Raw genomic sequence first — 13318 nt, 5'->3', positions numbered from 1 at the left:
TCTGGGGTGTTCGCAGCACAGTGTCTACACTGACCTGGACTGGGTCACGTTTGCAGGCGGCTGGGGACCTTGGAGCTCTGCCTCCTCAGTGTTTGGTAGTAGCTGGCGGCCTACTGAAAAGACTTCGGTGCCCCATTGTGGAGCAGCAGCTGAGAGGTTGGGTAAGGGAGATTGGGCGGAGGATTAATATTAAACTAGAGTCCTGGCAGCCTGATTTTGGTTTCCCTCTGCCAGAATCACAAAGCTATCTCTGGGTTGCCTACTGGCAGAATCGCAGTTCCAAATTCAGATATACAAATCTGCAGGTAGAACCGCTGTTTTTTTTTTTTAAGGATGTGACATCCTTATTTCCTTTTCCATCTCATGAAAAAAAAAAGAAAAAAAAAAAACAATGCCAAAGATCATGCACTATCTTCGTCCTCCACTGCCCCTGTTGGCCTACTGATATTCTGTTGTGTCCAGTGTGCCGTCTTTCCTCAACACTATTCTGCAAGTCTTTTTTCTAGACGGGTTCCTAATGGAGCTATCTTCCCTGTGCCCCTCCGGGCCTGCCATTGTTTTTCTTCTGCTTCTGTTCTCCGTGGTTGTGTTTTAGTTTAGCCGCACATCTTCACCCATTTTGAGACTTCATTTGGTTCCATGAATACATGTGCTCCCCCCTTGTGTCTGACTTAACCACTCGCAATGTATTTTTCGTTTTCCAGACTCTGCATGTAATCTGGCAATATCAGCATCACTAAGTATAGTGCGGTAGTTCATTGTTTCTGCATGTTGTGATATGATACCTTTGTTCTTATAATGAAAATGCTTTGCAATGATGGATCTTACATGTGCCCCAAAGGGGATATTAGTGTCAATGCCGTGTGAGCTCCCTCAACAGAGAAAAATGATGTTAGCCTTTCAGTGCCCACAGAGTGCACTGTGATTCAAAGCCTGGTTTGGATGAAACTGAACACCCACAGAGAGTTGATTGCATGCCCTGGCCATAGATTAGGCCCTGTGGCCAGCCTCTTCAAGGCCTAAGGACATGCACAGAGGAGAATGGGCACAAGGAGAGTGGGGACACGGACCTGGCTTCACACAAACTTAATTAGCTCCCCTTCACCATGAAACCCAAAATGTGTCCCATAAACAGTTGCTCACGACTTAAGTGTTAAATGCCATCAGAAAAGACATTGTCACAGCTGAAATTACATCAGAGACGGTTCCTCCCTTAGGGTGGAGGCGCGTCGCCTTCCCTCTCCGCTGATAGTGCAGCAAGTATGAAAAATAAAATAGTTTGAAGAGATTTTATTACCATTTTATTTTTCAGTTCAGCCGGGCGGCGGCTGTGCATTTCACTTTGGCAGGCTGTCTTGCAACGGCCAGCCACCATGAACATGCTAAACCTCTCCACTCAAGTGTCTTAGACTGCTGGGTGGGGAGCAGGCACAGGCCCCCAGAGCCTGATGGATCGTCAAGGCAGCCCGCTCCAACCCATCCTGGTGCTTCTTTCATGCAGCTAACATTAACAGCAGAATCAAAGCAGCATCTGTATTCGTAGAGGGGAGTTGGCTGAGGATCCAGGAGAACTCACGCTGACTGCATTCCAGAAGAAAACAAGGCGCAGAGGACGAGGAAGCATGGGTAAGTTATTTTTTTGTTCATTTTACTGTATCCTTTTTGGCCCACTGACAGGCACTGTGAGAAACTCGCATTGCCTTCAGCCTCAACTCCAGACCTCTTCATGGCCCGTTATGAACAACAATCTGTTAACAAGCCATGAATGAGAGCTGGTATTGAACCTAAAGGCATTACTGCAGTGCCTGACCCTGGTGTTTGTTAATAATATTCCCCACTGGCTCCTCAGAAGTTATCTTCAGCTCAGGCATGTCGTTGTGCTCGTCTTCATGTATCTGTTACATTTATGCTCGTTCGGTGCTGACCACCTAATAAAGTATTGGTTTTCAACGCCTTGAGGCCCGTACCACCGATGGTCTCCAAAGATTAAAAAACAGTCTGCCCAACACCTTTGTAAACTAGTGTATCATTCAGATCGCATCGTAGCAGGTGTGTGTGAAGTTTGTGCCATTCTTGATTATTGGCCTTGATGAAGTTCCTGAAGTCTCCTGCCAAGCGTACATGTGAAGTAGCGTACCCCAATTTCGGCCTCCCCATGACTGACCAGCACGCTCCAAAGACCTATAGTCGAGCCCACCGATGGGTCCCTACTGGCCAGTCCAGACTCTAATCCTAGAGAAGAGAGACAGTCACGCTAGCTGTGCAGCTGTCCCATTATTTATTCAGGTGTGGAGGGCGATTACAAGGTGGTTTACCTTTATTAAGGACACGTTATGCGCTATTCTGTAATCAGGTCACTTGATGCTGGCTATTCATTTCCTGCCGCCTCTCTTGTATAAACATGCCCAGACAATATGTTAAAGGAAGGTTCCCTCGCTGTGAAACGCTTTATAGGAAAAAACACATCACACTACAGGTTTTCTTTTTTTTTTTTTAAACCCTCTTTTAAAATTACCCTATCTTCTTAATGTTTCACTATTCATCGCGCACTTAAGCTGCTGTGATATATAGTATCAAATAGAATGGTTCTTTCAAAGTCAGGCAACACAATAAGAGAGGAAAAAAATGGTGTTAGCTCCTAACAGATGCACCTCTGCGCGATGGACAGCAGATACGTTTTTTCACTGTTACCCAGCTTAAAAGAAAATGCACAGGGTGACCAATCCTCAAGCCAGGAACATGCAAAGGTGTGGCACATGTATTCCAACCGATTGATCGCACTGTCATTAACAACTTCTTCAGAGTGGAGTGAACCTGGGATAAAGCTAGAGACTGTTTAAAGCATGTAAATGGATGAGGGCCACTGATGAGCCTAGGGATTCCTGATTGCCGCTCCTCAGTATTAGAACATTCTGGTCTTGAAGCCCAAAATGTAACTAATATTTTCTGAAAATTAGCAGAGTAAAATTTGAAATTTGGGGAGCAGCAGTCCACTGTGGAAGATTAATGGGCCCACTGACATTCATTGCTGAGGCTCACATGTTACAAGCAAATGTTAGCAGCAGGTGCTTAATGCTCAGTCCTATGGTATGTGTCTGTTGAGGGGCCTTCATAAATGTGGCTGCTCATTGCATTTGGTCTGAATTTAGAGCCATATACTTTTGTACTAAAGAGACTGGCTCTAAACGCTTGAGCACATCTGGCATTGTTATTTTAATAACCAAGAAGCGCCTGACTTCCTGCTTACACAGCAGACGCAGTGAATGTAATCATTTGCATTGCCAGTTAGCTATCATACTTAGTTGTATGTTAAAGAAGAAACATGTAGTTTCATGGTTTTATAATTTAGGCAGTCTTGGAATTCCTAAAAACTGCATATGTACAAGCCTAGAACAAACAAGTATTTTATTTTGTACATTCATCAAAACTAGCCTTAATTGTGATTTTTGCCCCTCTTTTTATTCAAAATGTCCTTACGAGGAGCATCTCTCCAAACCACTCTTATGTCAGTCGGGCCCACTTCCGCAAGTCAAACTTGCCCTTTATTTTTACGCCCCACCACTTTGAAAAGTCAGCATTCGCTACTATCATCTTACCTTTGGCTTTACTGATCACATCACCATCAATACAGTATTATTTATTTGCATGTGTAGGTTTTATTATTTAATGATCTTGTGCTGTTAAGTGCAGTAGTTTATTGGCATAAATAAACTGAGTGATTTATGGTTTTCACGGTGGAGCTGTGAATTAAAGTTTGTGTAGCAGATCATGAACAGAAAATTACGGGGGTGCTTAGGTTTTGATTTACAACCACAGCATTACTTTTAACTAAACCACTACTTATTTTAACTAGAGTTTTTTTCAGTGAATTGCTTAGGTTTATTTTTTTGAAAAGTAACATTAGCTGTTGGGTAGCTGGGTCACCAACCATGAAACCATCTTCCACTGCGCACGCCAAGGTTTGATGCAGGGACAAACCAGCGGCCACGGCCTATGCCCAGTTGCCTGTGTCCAGACTCCACTGTTCATGATCAGGGGTTGGAAACTGGGCCAGGCTATGAGCCAGATGTTTTATCCACTGCCCATGCACCCAACCCCCACTATGATGGAAATTTATCTAGACTACCTTCTCCATCTCTGCTTTTCCAATTAAAGTCTGCCATAATTTATTTTTCTTATTCCTTCTTTGAGCTAATTTCTTGGCTGTATTAACAATGCACCTATTTTTCACTTTTTCATTTAGTCATTGGTGAACTTGTCCAGTGTGTTCACTTTCTTCCATAACATTGTGATTCACAGGTCATTCGTAATCTACAGAGATTTGTAGGGACTCCTTTGGGAGTTTCAGTATTGCACAACATCATTTCATTATGTCTGATTAACTTATGTTATCACAAAGTTAATTTGCGTTGTTGTCTTTATTGCTATATTTTAATTTTGTAAATCTTTGTTTCCTTCAGACTCACTGTTTTATAATGCTGACTCGCATAATTTGATAGTTTCTTGATTGGTCATTTGTACCATGCTGTTAAATTTATTTAATGATCACCATTGTACATTTGATTCTGTGTGTGGTGGGGACACCTTGATCGAAAAATATTCATTTTTAATTTCTTTGGGACATGGCTAATAGATTTACTCAAACAGGCTAAACTTGCAGCACATTTTTGTATTTTGTGTTATTGATTCAATGTCATCAATTATGCAGCACAGTGTTATATTTTACTTATCCTTTTCAAATATAATATTGTTTCAAGGTGCGTACTAAATTTATTTGTCTGAATGTTTAAGACCATGTCCAAAATATTTGCATTTGATTTTCCGGTTATGGGCTTCTGTTTTCCATGATTATTATTCCTCTTATTTCAGTATCATCATCACTGTCATTTCAAGTCGGTATCATTTGAAATATCATCCATAAGTTCTCATTTCTGACAAATCAACGTATAGTTCTGCACTAAGTTGTACTCAAGTCAGTATTCATGTAAAATGTTTAGTACCGGTTTGGACACCAGTATGCAGAGCTTCTTAAATCCATCACATCACGTAACATCCGAGTTACATGTTTAATACCATAATATTTTAGCCTGGCATCCCTCAAGATACTCAAAATGTCAACTTGAAAACAACTGCCTTGTTGAAGAGACTGTGCAGACATGTAGTGCTCAACTTATTGCTTTTGCTACTCACATATTTCTTAGTGCAAGAACATTCATGTATCATAAATAAAAAAAACATCTGTTTGTAGGGAACTGAATAAACCAAATCTTTTGATTCTGTAGCCAGACCTTTTCCTATTGCCCAGAATGTTTATAAGTGTCCCAGTCTTATTGGCTGTGATTTCTAGTATGTGATAACTCGTTTAGTGTCCACAATGTTTCTCGTGCCAGTTTTAGACATCAATAATTGCCCACATCTATCCTTTTTTACTTCTTGTTGTGATACAATAATAGTGGCAGCACAATACCCAACCTAGAAAGTAAAGATAATTTCTGGCAGCCTAGAGACATAACACTCATAAACCTCAGGGACGTCAGGGTCAAAAGATCATACTTCTTTCTCTCATGTACACAAGGTCTCATCCACATTAAGGCAACAAATCTATGCAGGAAAAGTTTCAATATGTTTTACTGAACCGACTGTATCCGAGTATATAAAAAGCGAGATGCGATTATTAGGAGCATGAGAAATGGCAAAGCGATGATTGTGACCATTAGTATAAAAAATATAAACAGTTGCAGCACCCTGGAATAAGCATAAATCAAATGATTCCTACCTCTACTCCCTAATCTCTAATCTCTAAACCTGAGAGTATGCTGGTGTGTAGCTCTTTTGCCTATTTCAGTCTAAAGGAGGAGCCCCGACCCCATACCTGAAGTGTGGCAGGAGTCAGTCCGTTAAGAGAAAAACAGGGTCGATGTAGCTGTCAACAAGATAGCAGACAGCATGTGATGGCTCTGGCTGGAATCCACTCTAACCTCCTTTGGCCTGTGTGGTGTTTATAACAAAACATTCTGAGAACAGGCCTGACCTGATAATGTCTACGTTTAGAAGGTTGGCCAGGTACTCCTGGGCCGGCAATACTAGGTAAACTATCATGTACAGTCTAGAGCAGAGGTAAAGGACAAAATCTCGAGCAATGGAACTGACAACAAGGCTTTCTCATAAAGGCAGTTGATCAGAAAATAAAAAACAACCCTGCCAAAAGCAAGCCCTGTTGAATTATAATAAAATGAATAAATGAAATAAAATAAGTAACTGGGTAAAAGGGCACAGGATGCATGGCTGAAGCTAAAATAAATGTGCCCAAGCAAGGCGCTAAGATGACCCCACAACACTTTAGGATATTCTCTTGCCTTCAGCCACATACTCAGAAGTTTTATTTCTTTTTCAAATTATGTCTCTTCAATACAACTCCAGTGTACACATAGCATCTACGTATACAGGATACTCCACTAACTTTCCAAATGACTGCTGTTTGCATGCAGTGTCCTGTTTGCGGTTGTGATCTTTCTATGATTTTCGGTACTGAAATTATCCCCACCCACTTCTACTTTAGACACCCAGAAACCGTTTTCAGTTTTCACTTCAGGAGTTAGGTGTTGCAGAGGGTATACAGTTGCTTGCTCCACTCCCAAAGAACACATGTAGCAGAAATCCTGCTAAACAATTCTGCAGAAAGAACTCCTTACCATGTCAGCTGGCATGCATGTTCCTCTAGACCAACATGACTCATTTGGCATAGGGGCAGATGCTTGTTGCAGATCTCTCATCCCCTTCCCATGGGGAGATGAGGGAGGGGAAAGTGATAGACAAAGAGCTGAGTAGTTCAGGTGGCGAAGCACTGGCAGGCCTGAAGGCAGCAAAGGATACAGCCTACACCACTCAGGCAGATATTCCACGTCACAACCAAATGAGAAACAGAGGAGACCCAATCAAGTGAGAAGCAGAAGGAAGTGCTAATTGGTGAATTGTGAACAACCTGGCAGAGACATTTGGCAGTGGAAAACAAGGTAGTGGGGGATAGAAGCAGGAACTTAACTACAAAGGCCCTGACTCACAATTCTTTATGGGTAGGACCTAACAACAGAGGTGGGCTCGTTAGTGCTTCAGACCAGTTGGAAGTCAACCACATAGGTCTGTTTTTTACATAAACTATAACTCTCCAAACTGGGCCATATACTGATCTTAAACTTAGCCTTATAGAACACTTACATCAATGTTAAAAACTGAAACATAGAATTCCATTGGGTGCCCCACAAAAGTTTAAGTGGACCAGACTTATTTCATGACCACCAAGGGAAATAACTGTCAGGAATGTACCTGTTCCCATGAAGGACAGCAAGGCTCTGGATTTAAACGATAATCCGGCAATCTCTCCTTTAAGACATCTCAAGAGACAGAAAGGCAACCTACTCTCGTGAATCATTCCAGAAAGGTGAAAGAGGGGTATAGAAGTAAGGGAAGGCAAGTGAGAACCACTACATCAGCGAAGGGCCCATCACAAGAGAGTCTCTCTGCACGCCAAGAATGGATGGCGTTGTAATACAAAATCTCAGAGTTAGACTCTGACTGGACATGTGTGTTTATAACAATCAGTGTGCGAGTAGCCACTAAGAGCAAGTAGACCACATTTTTCAGCCTCTTCGGTTTTCATGACTCTCCTGCACCAACACAAAAAGGTTTGAACTTCTGTCTCTTTCCAGCACATTTCTAGCTGAAATCCTGACAATAACGAGGTATTTGAATGTTATCTTATGGACCTCCTGGCTCCCTGAAAAACTAGTCTACCCTACCTTTTTACTCTACTATACTACTAGCTTACAATATCATTCATTCTTCCCGAAGATGTGCTCAGATTTCATTAGTGACCTCAGCTGTGACCTTAGGACTACCTTGGAATCCAAATGATCACTTTCAGCAGTCAGACACTGACAAGGCCCTTCAAGTAATAGGTCACTGCTACATTAAAAAACAATCACAAAAGCGAGCCAGCAATTCACCGTACACTCATCAACATAAAATTAATCTGGTTTCTCTCTCTATCCATTTCATCATGAAAAGGTCTCATTTACGCATATCATTATTTTTTGGTGATCCTTTATTGGCAGACTGCCAACTCGCTGGCAACTATAAAATAACAAAGAAAGCATCTAATCCCTCAAGAATTACAAACTTTGTTGTAGCCCTCAAGAACGAGTTTGGAAAGAAGCACACAGTGCATGCCAGCCTTCAACAATATTAGACCTAGCTAAGAGAACCAGAAGCAAACTGTCCCAAACCAACATAAAGGACCTTTAAACCAAGATTAAGTACTGTTTGCACAAGGACTCAAAAATCCATCTTCTTTTGTGCCCTTTTATTAGATTAGCTTACACATTTGTTCATCTTTCATAAGGAGCAATATTAACACTGTATATACCACAGGGGACAACATAGTCAACCAGTTAATCACATGGTACGAGCTAAGAGCAGCATTACATGTCATTTCAGCTGTTTCTTAACAAATCCATTCTTGCCAATCAACTTTGATTGATGTAAAAGCACTGTCGTTTTTATTCAATCATAAAATCAGCTAGATAAGCTCATTGATCATTTGAATGCAGAATAAAGTGAGGTGTACAAAGCTTCATGTTCATGCTCTTCCATCTTCAATAAATAGTCTTATGCGGCAAACATACTGTAATCAATTATAGATGATCTAACAAATCTACCTTCGGAGCAACAACAGCCTTTTATCCACTATTTAGACCAACACAATAACAATATCTGCCAAGTCCATCATTCCACAAACAGAATCTGGGATTCACCTCACAGAACTCAACCCAACAGCAAATTTAGCAATGTGGAAATCACTCCAACTTTGGACAAAACATGTATTACTATTGAAAGTAGTAATGCACAGAGCAATATTGTTATTACTGGGAGAAGCAGCCAAGATCCACTTGTCATTTCAATGCATCAACCCCGGTTTTACCATATATTTCCAAGAAAAATGTAAACCGGCTAAGGAAGTGTGACACATAAATAGCTCAAAGTACCTTAAAATGATAATCTAATCAAACAGCTGTGCCAGTCCGGAAGCTGTACTTGAAATCCACAATTCAAGATGGAATGTCCAACATCTCTCCAAAGACCTCTAATCAAAACCACAATAAAAAAAAAATCATGCTCCTATTACCGAAATGAATAGTACAGTGACAATAAAATTGGAATCACTTATCATACAGTCAAAATCAACAAAGTCAACAGACCGGTCACTGATGAACGAAACAAAGAATTGGACACAGATATAGAACTACTAATCCAAATGCTTGATAAGTATCCAGTGGCACAAAAGAACGAGTTACTTACCTTCGGTAACGACTTTTCTGGTGGATACATTAGCTACCTGTGGATTCCTCACCTAATGAATACTCCCATGGCGCCAGCATTCGACGGAAATCTTCTTACTAGTCTCTGCACGTCGACGAGGACGTCACTCTAGCCCACGCGACGCCGTCTGACGTCATACAGGCAATAAGAGGTCCTCGACGACGTGCGGACGTCAGTACCAATCATTTTTTACGTGCATGAGAACAACCAGGCAATGCAATGAAAGAGCAAGGCAACATCCCATTATATTGTAAAAATACACAACATTGCATGAATAACTGTAAATCTTTTTATATATATATATATATATATATATAAAACTCTCTCTTTTAAAATATATACACACACCAAGTATATACACAAAGATATATACATATATACATATATATAAATATATTATATACACATCTATTGCACCCTCAAAGACCAAGAGGAGCGCACTCAAGGATTACTTGGTAAGACCAGAAAGGCAACGGGGAGGCGGGTGGGACCGTGAGGAATCCACAGGTAGCTAATGTATCCACCAGAAAAGTCGTTACCGAAGGTAAGTAACTCGTTCTTCTGATGGATACAACTACCTGTGGATTCCTCACCTAATGAATAGAGTCCCAAAGCAGTACCACGCCCGGCGGTGGGTGCCTAAATGGTCAAACCAAGAAATCCTGCAGCACTGACCGTGCAAAATGGCCGTCCCTTCTAACCTCAGAATCCAAACAGTAATGTTTTGCAAAAGTGTGAAGGGACGACCAAGTTGCGGCCTTGCAGATGTCGACCACAGGAACACCTCTGGCCAAGGCCGAAGTGGCCGACTTAGCTCTGGTGGAATGAGCTCTAATGCCCTCAGGAGGATCCTTCTTTGCCAAAGAGTAACATATTTTAATGCAAAGAACAACCCACCTGGATAGTGTTCTCTTGTGGACTGCCTTTCCTCTCCTCTTGCCCACGTATCCAATAAACAGCTGATCCTCCAGCCTGAAATCCTTTGTTCTATCAATAAAGAAGCTCAACGCTCTCTTTGGGTCCAGACGGTGCAGTCTTTCTTCCTCTTTGGAAGGATGAGGCGGAGGATAGAACGTGGACAAAGTAATTGCCTGAGCCAAATGGAAGGGTGAAACAACCTTCGGGAGGAAAGCAGCCTTGGTCCTCAACACCACCTTATCCCCATAAAAAGTTTTATAAGGGGGCTTTACTGATAAGGCCTGCAACTCACTCACTCCCCTTGCTGATGTTATAGCTATCAGGAAGACTGTTTTTAAAAACAAATACCTCAAGGGGCAAGAATGCATAGGTTCAAAAGGGGACCCCATAAGGAAAGTCAGGACCAAGGACAAATCCCATTGCGGCATAACGAATGGCTTTGGAGGATATTGATTTAGAAGACCTTTCAAGAATCTGATAACAATAGGGGATTTAAATAAAGATGGTTGGTCTGGAAGACATATGAAGGCTGACAAGGCCGATAAATAACCCTTAATGGTAGCCACTGCACAACCTTTCTGCGCTAGAGACAGAGCAAAAGACAAAACGTCCGATAGATGAGCATGCAAAGGATCAATCTGCCTCTCTCCACACCACGCAACAAATTTAGACCATCTATTAGCGTAGATAGATTTAGTGGAGTGTCGCCTGGCCGCTAATATAACATCCACTACCTCAGGCGGGAGAGAGAAGGAACTCAGGTTGCCCCGTTCAATCTCCAGGCATGTAGGTGCAGACTCTGGAGGTTGGGGTGTAGAACCTGCCCCTGCGACTGCGAGAGGAGGTCTGCCCTGAAAGGGAGACGGAGCGGCGGGCACATTGAGAGTTGGAGAAGGTCGGAATACCATACCCTCCTTGGCCAATCCGGAGCTATTAGGATGACTAGAGCCCGGTCCTGGCGAATCTTCCTCAATACTCGAGGAATCAAGGGTATGGGAGGAAACGCGTAAAGCAACTGGCCACTCCAGGTTATTTGAACCGCGTCCCCCAACGCTCCCTGCATCGGATACTGAAGGCTGCAGAACAACGGACAATGCGCGTTCTCTCGAGTGGCGAACAGATCTACCCGAGGAAACCCCCACCTCTGGAAGATTAAACGGACTTGATCTGGATGGAGACGCCACTCGTGGTCTGCCGAGAAGTGGCGACTGAGACTGTCCGCACGCACGTTCAAAACTCCGGCCAGATGGTTTGCTATCAAGCAAATCCGATGGTCCTTTGCCCAGGACCATAGTCGAAGAGCTTCTCTGCAGAGAAGGTACGACCCCACTCCTCCCTGCTTGTTTATGTACCACATCGTGGTAGTATTGTCCGTTAGGACCTGTACCGACTGACCACGAAGGGAAGGGAGGAAGGCCTTGAGAGCCAGACGTACAGCCCGTAACTCTAACAGATTGATGTGAAACATCTGTTCCTCTGGAGACCAAAGACCTTTGATCTCCAGATCCCCCAGATGAGCTCCCCACCCTAGAGTGGAAGCATCCGTTATGACTGTGGCCACTGGTGGCGACTGCTGGAACGGCTTTCCTTGTGAAAGATTGTTGCTTGCAATCCACCACTTCAAATCCACAGCAGCATCTCTGGAGATCTTGACAGTACTCTCTAGATCCCCTTTGTGTTGAGACCACTGCCTTCGTAGGCACCACTGAAGAGCCCTCATGTGCCAGCGAGCATGCGTGACCAACAGAATGCAGGAGGCAAACAGACCGAGCAGACGAAGGACCTTGAGGACTGGAACTACCGCTCCATTTCGAAACATTGGAACCAAATCCTGAATATCTTGAATCCGCTGAGGCGGAGGAAAGGCCCGACCCAATGTTGTATCCAGTACTGCCCCTATGAACAGGAGGCGCTGAGAGGGCTCTAGGTGAGATTTGGGCTCGTTCACCGAAAAACCCAGGTCGAACAACAACTGGGTTGTTGACTGCAGATGATGCGACACAAGCTCCGGGGACTTGGCTTTGATCAACCAGTCGTCCAAGTAAGGGAATACTGCTATCCCCTTCCTTCTGAGTTCTGCCGCAACCACCGACATCACCTTCGTGAAGACTCGAGGTGCTGAAGTAAGACCAAACGGAAGGACCGCAAACTGATAGTGTTGCGATCCCACCACAAACCGGAGATACTTCCTGTGTGACTTGAGTATCGGGATATGAAAGTAAGCATCCTGCAAGTCGACAGACACCATCCAGTCTTCCATGTTCAACGCCAAAAGCACCTGTGCTAGGGTCAGCATCTTGAACTTTTCCTGCTTGAGGAACCAATTCAAGATCCTCAGGTCCAGAATTGGTCTCAAACGACCATCCTTCTTGGGAATCAGGAAATACCTTGAGTAAACTCCTCGACCCCTTTCCTGCTCCGGGACCAACTCCACCGCGCCCTTTGAAAGGAGGACTTGCACCTCCTGTTCTAGCAACAGGAGGTGTTCTTCTGAACAATACGAAGGGCGGGGCGGGATGAGGGGCGGGAACTCCCGAAAGGGAAGGGTGTAGCCTTTTCCCACAACACTGAGAACCCAAGTGTCCGATGTAACAGTCTTCCATTTGGTGAGAAAATGCTGTAATCTTCCCCCTACAGGAGAGGAGTGAGTGGGAAATGGTGGAAGCCTAAGGCTGCTTCCCCTGCTGCACCCCGCCAGAGGATGAGGAAGAGGCAGAGTGCTGCTGAGAGGCTCCTCTGGTGCGGACCCTACCTCTCCCCCTGAAAGATCTATAGGGATGGGAAGAAGCAGGTTGCTGATATCTCCCCCGAAAGGAAGAGGAGGAAGAGCCACGCCCAAATCCCCGAAACCTCCTGAAGAATCTGGAAGAGGCCGTGGAAGAAGGAGCTTGGAGCCCTAACGACTTAGCCGTGGCCCTGCTTTCCTTAAAACGTTCCAAGGCCGAATCAGCCTTAGCTCCAAACAGCTTGTCCCCATTAAACGGGAGATCCAACAATGTGGACTGTACATCTGCAGAAAAGCCCG

At 43.6% G+C, this 13318-nt stretch overlaps 1 protein-coding gene across 1 annotated transcript in view; it reads right to left on the bottom strand.

Annotated features, from left to right (window-relative positions):
• The window catches only part of AP5M1 (adaptor related protein complex 5 subunit mu 1), a 132104-nt gene that overhangs the window by 49266 nt on the left and 69520 nt on the right, over positions 1-13318 (bottom strand). The gene's annotated exons all lie outside the window — the stretch shown is intronic.

This window comes from Pleurodeles waltl, chromosome 9 (genome assembly GCF_031143425.1).
Source record: "Pleurodeles waltl isolate 20211129_DDA chromosome 9, aPleWal1.hap1.20221129, whole genome shotgun sequence".
Classification (NCBI taxonomy): Eukaryota; Metazoa; Chordata; class Amphibia; order Caudata; family Salamandridae; genus Pleurodeles; species Pleurodeles waltl.
Note: the sequence above shows the minus strand (reverse complement) of the source record. Positions and strands in the feature narration are given on the sequence as shown.